This window comes from Parasteatoda tepidariorum, chromosome 7 (genome assembly GCF_043381705.1).
Source record: "Parasteatoda tepidariorum isolate YZ-2023 chromosome 7, CAS_Ptep_4.0, whole genome shotgun sequence".
Lineage (NCBI taxonomy): Eukaryota > Metazoa > Arthropoda > Arachnida > Araneae > Theridiidae > Parasteatoda > Parasteatoda tepidariorum.
In genome coordinates this window covers 44818626-44829000 of record NC_092210.1, presented here as the reverse complement: position 1 = coordinate 44829000, position 10375 = coordinate 44818626, and the positions used below count along the sequence as shown (strand labels likewise).

At 26.3% G+C, this 10375-nt stretch overlaps 1 protein-coding gene across 2 annotated transcripts in view; it reads left to right on the top strand.

Annotated features, from left to right (window-relative positions):
• Positions 1–3952: 3952 nt before the first annotated feature.
• LOC107452271 (Eag-like K[+] channel) overlaps positions 3953–10375 on the top strand; it is a 249174-nt gene continuing 242751 nt past the window's right edge. Inside the window, exon 1 of one of the 2 annotated variants that reach the window (XM_071183358.1) lies at positions 3953–4313. The gene's annotated coding sequence lies outside the window, so the exon portion shown is untranslated. The remainder of the gene's footprint in view (positions 4314–10375) is intronic. The other variant, XM_016068630.3, reaches the window with a different exon arrangement.

Sequence of the window (10375 nt, the reverse complement as noted above, 5' to 3'; positions counted from 1 at the left end):
ATTTTTAACATTGAGTCAGTTCTCTAAAACTAATTGTTTGAATCTAAATATTTTTATTTCATGTTCAGACCAAAAAAGTATAAAATCTTTGAAATAGCTTAATATAACCAAGAACTAAAATAATACTGTTCGTGTTCTTTGGATATTTTTCTTTAATAGTGTTGCCCAATCCTTACTAAGGAATAAAGATGAAATCAGCCATATCATTTCAACAAAACACTATTTTACTAATATACAAAAAGCATTCCTTTCAATTTAAAGATAAATAGTAACATATTTAATCCGCCTGCGTAGTTTTATTCAATTATCTCTTAATTTCTATCGAAATGGTCTACTTTGAATTTCGTGAAATAAATTTCAGGTAAGAACATACTGACCGCTAGTTCCTAGCATATACCTGACATAAGTTATTAACATAACAGTTAAAAGTTTAGAAAATGTCTTCGTTAATTTTTGAAACGATAATTATTTACAGTATGAAAAAACCTATCTCTATTCGATTGGTTTATTTTTTTTAATTACAGCTACTTAACAAATATTCATTTCATTAAAAAATATTAGAACCATTCAATTAAATAAAATTTTTACACGCCTTCACTGTTGGAATTTTCAATCTAAAATTGCGACAAAATAACCGTCAACTCTCTTTTAATCGAATTTACTGAAAAGTTTACGGTAAAGAACATTTTTACCTTTACAGTTTTGAAAGCGTTTACAACCGGTATGGTTAAAAGAACCATAAATACAAAACTATTCGATTTTTTAACCATTTACAACTAGCCTAGTTTCAAAATCGTAAAAAAGAAATTTAAGTGAAAATTGCAGCTAGGTTTTTCCTAGGTAATGGTCATTGGAGTTAGGTTAAGAATGCGTTGTATCAAATGAGCCGTGGAATGTGTTTTAATTAGTTTATCTGGTTGTTTCATCTACCGTAAGAGATGGAGAATGCAAGACTTTTTTGCGATACGCAATCTTATTGTGCTGCCATCTATGCGTGAAAGAAAGTATGTACATTATAACTGTCCAGGGTCACAAATTGGAGAGTGTTGGATGCTAGAAACTTTTCATGGGAATGAAAAGATATCATGGCGTTAACGCTGAGACTCAAACCACCGCTCGGTTGGTCAAAAGATTGAGAGATTAGCCCTTTCGGTCATAACATATACATGATACAAAATACAATTTGTATTTTTTTATTATTATTATTTAGCAGTTTTTGGATTAAAAAGAAGTTTTTAAAGATTCATTTTGTGGTAATTATTAATTAGTGTTGTTCAGCGTTCATATATTTTGTGAAAATAAAAAAAAAGTATTTTTACAGGAATTTTTAAGGAAGAAACAGATAAAAATTTATTTAAAAAGCAAACTAACTGACATTAATATTGCTTTTGATAATAATAAATACCCCATTTTTATACTTTTTTAATTGCGTAGAAAATAAAGAAGTTAGCATGCTCATCATTAAGTTTACATTTAAAAAATATCTCTTAAAACTTATTTATATAGGAAGAAGAAAACCTAAGTACACATGCTTTTTCATACAGCGCTGGCACCAATCTCCAAGATTACACTCATTTCACACTATTGCGATTAAAATTTTAAGTTTCTTATCAGATTTTATTGATATTTTGAACTTTTACTGTGGTTAAATAAATGAATAACTTTATAATTATTTTCTACTGGTCTTTTTTTTTTTTTTTTTGATCTAACGATCTTTGGTTTTTAGAAAAGTGTTTCGTAGAAAACGCTGAATCACAATGGTTAAATGTCAGTTAACCACATTTTCTATATTGTTCTGCATTATTATAATGAAGAAAAAATTGCCCAGATTTTTTCTATATTCAAAAGAAAACAATTAAATCTGGATCAAATGTTTAACTTGTTAGAATTGGTCAGATTGAAAGAGTAACACTGGAATAAATGGCGATTAAACTTTTATATTTTTAATCAGATTTCATTGATATTTTGAACTTCTACTGAGGCTAAATAAATGAATAACTTTATAATTATTTTCGACTGGTCTTTTTTTAATCAAACAATCTATGGTTTTAAAAAAGTGTTTCGTAGAAAACGCTGAGTCCCAATGGTTAAGTGTCAGCTAACTACATTTTCTGTATTGTTCTGCAGTATTTTCTGCATTATTATAATGAAGAAAAAATTACCCAGATTTTTTCTATATTCAAAAGAAAACAATTAAATCTGGATGAAATGTTTAACTTGTTAGAATTGATCAGATTGAAAGAGTAACACTGGATTTAATTGGGATCAACCAGACAGAATTTTGATCTAAAGATCGAAACTTCACGCTCCAGAACTCAATGACCTAGAGTGACCAGGGGGGTGCCTCAAATATGCAAATTAATAAGTGTAAGCGATATATAAGGTTACAAATTCAGACACAAAAAGCGTACTTTCTCTGAATAAAGAAGAAAAATTTGAATTCCCTTTTTTTCGAATGATTTGAATTTCTCACCCCCAAAATATAAGAGTAGCCCTAAGCTGGGAAATATGGTTTTAATAGTTTGGGCAGGAGAGTAATTCTAATTTTTGGACCACTTAATGTTAATTTTACTTTTTGTGTATTTTGCATACCTCGAGAACTTATTACTATCTTTTGCATTTAATTATAAAATTTGGTTTTACAAAGATAATATAGTACAAAAAATAATTTTCAGCAAATACTTATTATTTTATTATTATCCTATTTATTAACAGTCGAAAAAGTTTTGAATTTCAAGGTATACGATTTTTTAAGTCGGTATAAAAAATTTAATTTTTACTGGCAAAATGTGATAATTGAGTAGAATCGGTTGAATAGCTGCTGAGAAATCGAATTTTTAAAAAAGTTGCATTTTAATTAGCATATTTGAAGTCAACTTTTAAACCATTAAAATTGAGTCCGAGAACGTGAAGATCCGATCATTAGTTCGAAAGTTATTCTGTGTAGTCTTATTTTTTGCTCACTGTACGTGAAAATTAATTAGCAGCTTCTAGGTAATCTTTTGAGATATAAAACAAAACAATATTAAAAATCTATAATAGGATTATCGAAACCTTATCGTTTGTACAGACCATTTGTATATAGTTCAATAATTTTGACAATTAAAAATGTAGTGTAAAAAGATATCAAATTTTAGAAGGTAAATTTTTCCCGTGCCCTGACTATGACTCTTTAAAATGTGTAGAATAGTGCTTTATTCATTATGTGATTATTAAATGTCCTTAGAAAAATAATCCCTCTCTTACATTATTTTCCTATTAAGAGTAATTTCAGAGTGCAAAACTGAATAATAGTAAGAATATTAAAACCTTTTTAAAGTTAGTTACCTTTTTCTAAGAAATATACCCCAAAGAATTTTTTTGAAAAATAAGAATTGTAGCATTCACTATTTTCTAAATATTTAAAAAACAAAATTAAAAATTAAAGGAATATTTCTCCGACTTTTTCCTTATATATATATCTCAAATATGCAAATAACAGATTTCTGGAAGTAGGTAACATTTTTTTTTCCTTTTGTATTTTTTCAGAATATCTGTTCAAGAAATGATAGGTTTTGATACAAAATCGAATAAATAAATCTCCTACGGCACTCAATTTAAAGAAGAAAACGATAGAATTACAAGAGAAACCACCCACACAGGAATAAAAATCCACGAACTTGACTCATCATAAAATTTCAGCAAAGCAATTACAGCAATCTTTCAAATAAATTCTATCGTCCCAGGAAAAAAAAGTATTGCGCTGACCCCATAATGAGTTTTTTTTCCATAGTTCGAAAATGATATGAAGAAAGAAAAAAGCATTTCTACGAAATATTCAGGTGAAATAATCTTTTATTCCCAAAACCCAAACACTCCCACCCCTGAAAACCTTAATACTCCATCTAAACACTGAATTTTCCCGAAAAAAAGGAACACAACAAAAAACTGGAGTGACTCAACATTCTGCTTTATTCCAGCCAGTAGAAGTGTGTTATGATGTAGCTTCCGTAACTATGGCAACGTACAATGAAACAACCAAGTTCTCCCCTTTTTCCCGAAGATAGAGTCGAAAGGTGGAGCCAGAGAAAAAGCGGGCCTGCGCCAGGGAGAACCTCCTCAGTCCCGCGAATATATTTCCCCCGTCATCCAGACATTCACCTTAGATGAGGAAAGATGCTGGAATGATTCGCGCATCTCTTTTTCGACCTTTTTCATATTGAGTTCGATTCTTAGTGAGTTTTAGTGGATGGGGATGGATTAAAAGTGTGACACGAATTTTGTTGAATGCACTCCTGAGAATTACAAGATGTGAAATGATCGTATGCTAGACGGTGAGTAAATATATTTTTAATAACCAGTTATTGATATTTATGTTGAGTGTTATCCATGAAAATATGTTGAATTATTTAATCAGAAATTTAACTCAACCAAATTCTATTTCCTAAGCATCGAATTTGAAGATGCAAAATTATATATTTTTTTATACATGTATTGCATAATTAAATTGCTAATAAATTCTATTTACTAAAAAATAAAAACATTTAAAATCTTTCTCCGTTAAAACCAAATACATCCCGGATTGAAGCACTTCTATAGGACTTAATCAACTTTCGCACATGCGAACACGAGCGACTAAATATAACAAATTTTAATTAAAAAATTTATTATTAGTAGCAACCCCATCGCCACCCGATCACAAGATAAAAATAAATGCACCCCATGTGCATTTTATTATGATTTTTTTTAATAAATACGGATTATATTATAAAATACTATTAATAATTATAAAATACTTATAAATATTTTATAATGTTATGAAAATTATTTTATTTCACACTTGTTCCTTAAAATTTTACTATATTTTTGTAATTACAAGGTAATTTTTATTATATTTCCCAAAATATAGTAAAAATTACTTTGTATTTTTTACTATATTTTGGGAAATGCTATAATTAATTAATATTAAAATTTTTTTAATATCGTAAAATTTCAATTTTTTTAAAAAGTAAACGTGTTTTTTGAAAAGTTTCCGCTGTTAAAATGGCTACTGCTGGCCACTGCCCAGAAGTAAAATTTTCTAATTGTGCCATCTACTTTATTTCACCATAAAATAAACCAGTTCTTCATATATCGTATTCAATGAGCCAACATTTTTTAGAGAAAAATTTGTACAAAAATGATTAAGTGGTCCGGTTAAAATGATAAAACTTAGAACATGTGAATAAATATTATTTATAACTTTTATACAAATGTTGTTTAAACTGAACTAGAGCATTCATTCAACATTTAATAAAAAAATATTTAGACTTCTTATTATATGATGTTTTCATTAGTATGACATATTATTTTGGTGCGATAATCTAAACATTTTTTTTTTATTTTTACGAGAGTTGAAACATAAGTTTATTGCTTAAAAGAATACGCTTATTAATTATCTTTTAAGTGAAACAAAAAAGTTCTCCTCTCAATTAGAAAACAATATAAGACAAAGTTTCTTTTTTTTCCCGCATAGAATTTCGAGTGATACAAAAACTCAAAATGCTTTTATCTTGCTGGCCATTTTTTTTCACTTCAAGGTGATAAATCTCAAAAACTGATAAACGTAACAACGTAACATTTAAATATCTTGCTTTGAATTATTTTTAAGTAATTTTCCGACTTATAATAGATAATTTTTTAAAACAAGTATGAAGCAAAACAATATGTCATTTAATTTTCTTTCAAATTTCAGAATTTATTTAAAATGCTATTTGTAAAAAATATGGAAAACAAATAAAAATATGAAAGATTTTATTAAAAATAAATCAAAATATTTCAATTAATCATTCAGTAGTAATTAAAATAGCATAATACGTACTGTCATATCAAAACTCATTCACTCGTAAAATACGACAAAAAGTCTGATAACGAATTTTGTACATTTATAGAAAGATAAAATATCACAAAAAATTGAAAGAATTTGTCAGTTTTTGTAAGTGTTTTCTAAACTGTGTTAAAGAGAACAATGAAACATTAATTATTGTAATTTATTAAATTTTAGTAATTATTAATAAATTTTTCATTGTCAAAAATAAACTACTACATTATTGATTATTTAAAAAATTATGAAACTGTTAATTGTTAAAACAAAGTTATTGTACAAAATATAAACACGATACTGTTAAATTTAAATAAATAATCTTATTAATATCAATTTTACAACTACATTGTTTGTTATTATAGTTATATTTTATCATTACATATTTTTAAGATATCTTTAATTTCAAAGTTATCCCCTTTTTTAGCTAAAAATTTTCGTTCCAAATACTTTTTCAAGTTTGCTAAAATTATCAAAGAAGTTAGTTTATGCGCACACAAAATTTTTTTTGGCTGTTTTAATATTAAATAATTTTTTTATTTAAACATTAAAATATAGAATTTTAAAAACTTTAAAAGGCGATGCATTACATTAATGATTTAAATTAACTATGAACATTTAAAATTGAAATTATAACTATTTCAAAATAATTAGGTTATTTCACTAATAACTCTTATAACTTATTCAACGGTTGAGTAAAAAATAGTATAATGGTAATGTCGTTATTAAGGCTTTGAACTTTAAAATACAATTAGTTTATTAAAAATATTATCTCCATAATAGTTGTAAATTATTTATTTTACTCTGGTTCTTTCTATTATATAATGTAATATTCTATAGTGTTAAATCAGTAGGTGTATTGCTAAAAGTGGTAGTGGTGGGACGTGTTCCCATGGTTTAGATCAAGGGTTTCCAACTGGCAGTCCGCAGGCCGCATTCCGCCCTCGAAGCCTTTTTTTGTGGCCCACGAACTAAAATATATTAGTTTTCATAGCGGACAATTTTCGTTAAAATCTATAAGGGCTTAAAATGCTTTTCTCGTTAAAAAAAAAAAAGAAAAAAAAATTTAATTTTTTTTGTCATTTGTGAAATTTAACATATCAACGGTGCAAAAAAAATTTTTTCTCAGGTTTTGCATCCAAGAAAATATTTATTCAAATACAAAAATAATTGTGTATGTTGCTCTCCTTTTTTTATTTTGTGAATAAAATTTAGCATGTGCGTATCAGAAATTCTCCAATTTAGCTTTTTGAAACCACTCATTTTGGATGAAATTATTTACATTTGTAAATTTTAAAATGCATAAAAGAGGGAATGAATATCATGTTTTATCTAAATTTCTTGAATTGAATATTGCATGAGCGGAAAAGAAAGAAGAAATAAATTTCAGATGCTTGAGAATTTTTTAGTTGTTGCTATAATTCCTAACAAGTCGAAAAAATTTTTATTTATCACAGAATTAAATTTGAAAGTAAAAAAAATCTTGTCACTAAGCTTCAGATTAAGAGAAGATTCAAAATGATACTTAACAAGCATTATTTGTAATGCTTGTTATTTTGTTTTGTTTTTTTAATATTAGAAAAACTATTATAAAAATCTGTTTGGGGTATTCAGTTTTACGTTAAGTTAAAATGATATACACAAAATACACATAAACAATAAAACTTTAAAACTTGAAATTAGAATCTTTGTGTAGCAAAATATAATGGAGATACAATGGTATAAAAATCATTCATTCGATAATTAGAAACTCAGTATAGCAAAATATAATGGAGATATTATGGTATAAAAATAATTCATTCGATAATTAGAAACTCAGTATAGCAAAATATAATGGAGATATAATGGTATAAAAATAATTCATTCGGTAATTAGAAACGTAGTATAGCAAAATATAATAAAGATACAATGGTATAAAAATAATTCATTCGATAATCAGAAACGTAGTGTAGCAAAATATAATGGAGATACAATGGTATAAAAATAATTCATTCTATAATTAGAAGTGTAGTGTAGCAAAATATAATGGAGATACAATGGTATAAAAATAAATTATTTGATATTTGGAAACTTTGTGTAGCAAAATATATTGGAGATACAATGAAATAAAAATAATTCATTCAAGAATTATCAACTGTCGAACTTTTAGTAAAAAATAATGTACAATACTCTGCAATCCCCGAAAAGAATATTAGAGTTAAAATTAGACATGATGATACATGTAATTGTCTTTTATGAACATAGCACGTTCTTTTTTTATTTCTAAATTACATTTTGTTCGAAAGTTATTAGCAATTTTACGTACTTTTTCATCGCCTTTTATCCCATTTTTTTCTGCCAAAAATAATGACTATTCATTCATTGTCATAGAAAAAAATTTCTCCCTCAAGTGCTTTAATATATAAGCTCACGTTTGACTTAATTTCAAAAATTACTAGAAAATTAACATATTTAATAAAAAGAGAGAATGAGTGATTAGATGTTTCCTGACATAAATTTTAACATTCGTATCAAAATTTTAAAAAATATGAAAGATGTAAGAGCGATAAAAATTGTTACCAATTTGAACTGTTAAATGATATTAAGTTATCGTTATACATTATTAACAAGTAAAAATACTTCTCATTTAATACTTATGTCACACATTCTGTATTTCTAAATTTAAATATGTTTTTTTCCATTCATTGATTAGTTTTCAAATCTAGGTATCCGTTCATTTCATTACAATTAACCTATTAATGATTCCTATATAAAATTATAATAATTGTATATTTTCGAAACTAAATTGTCTTTCTTAATTGACTTTTGAGGGAAAAAAACAAGGATAACTGAGAAGCTACCACTGTGGTTAGTGAGTGAAGACTCCTAGTATTTTAAAACTGCATTATAAAATTTAATTAATTTAGATAAATGTTTCTTAAGGTAGGAAAATAAAAAAGATTCAATGCGTAAACATTGTTTCAATATATTAAATCCATTATTATGAATTGATTAACTTATTAATTTACAGCTATTAATTACTTGCCTAAATTGCTTTTTTTTTAAATAATTATCAGAATTTTTTTACTTTTGAGTGATGTATCTCTTATATTGTTTTTATATCAAACGTATTCGAGTTAAAAAATAGCAATTCATCCTAAAAACTGGAGACAACATCAAAATATTTACTTCCATTTGTAAGACATTTATAACCATGGTAGATTTCTGTAGTAGACTAGTGGTAGATTTCTTCCATCGTAAAAAAAGAAGAAAAAAAAAGATTTTAAAATTTTTGGAAAATCCTACCTGAACCACTTGTTTCAAGTCTTCCTAAGAAAAAATGGTGTTGCTAAGCATTTCATAAACGGCTAACTACTATAAAATCACTTGGCGGAAGATACAACCTAAAAAGGGAAAGATAAACCTTGCGTGGATATGATTTCTGAAGTGTGTTTTGAGTTCCCTTGTCTTCTGGATTAGGTTAAAAATTACAAGCACACGGAAAACATTGGTAATCGTGAACAGTGAATTACATAGCATGTTTCTAGAATGTCTCGTCTTTCATATAGTTTCTATACTGCTTATATCTTGAATCTTATATTACGTTAATTGTTCTAAGGATATCATTCTAAAAGTGTTTTGCACGCTTTCTTTACAAAAAATGCATACATTATTTTTAATTTTTATAATTTTTGTATAAGATGTTGTATGAGAAAATGTTCATAAACTTTCCATAAAACGTTTTTGTTTTAAAAAAGTTTAAAATTAAATAATTTTTTAAAAAAAGTATTTTTAACTTTGGTAAGGCTAAAAATATTAAGCTTCAATTTTAAATTTTTTTTTTTGCTATTTTGAATAAAAATATCAATACTTTAAATTAAATTCAGTATTATTTGCCTTGAATGTTTAAATGCTTTATTTTTAAAATTGGAATTCCAAATAGCATATTTTCCGTCTTTATTAATCATGAAAAAAAATATTCTGAAACTGTTTGATGGCTTCCTCAAAAGCAAATTAATGTAAATAAAATCTTTTATTTTCCAAATTTCATGAAGCTGTAGAAGACTTTGGCAGTTTGGGAAGAAATTGATCATAAAAAAAAAAACTAAAAATTGTAAAGAAATAAGTTCAAACACCTCGTTAGGTTGAATAAGTGGGAGGGAAACAAGAAAAAGAATTATCTCGCTTTCCAATTAAGATAAAAAACATAACTAACTCTTTCATCATTTGGAAGACTTGAAATATTATTTAAGTCATAAAAATATCTCTAAATGTTTATACTTCGCGTGTCTTAAGCTTCTGGTAAAGTAATACTTTGCAATCCCTCTTCACTGAGGCAAAAAGTATGGTCAAAACAAGCAGAACATGGTAAAACTTATCATAATTCTGGCTCTATAGGAACACCAAAAAGCAAAGTAATTTTTATCGAAGTGAGTTAGTAATGTTGTTGATAAAATTAACAATAAAATATTGTTTTTTAATTTGTGAAAAAGTTGGCATCTTTACAGTGATACCTTAGAACAAAGAATATAAACAATTTATTCGATTAAATTTACT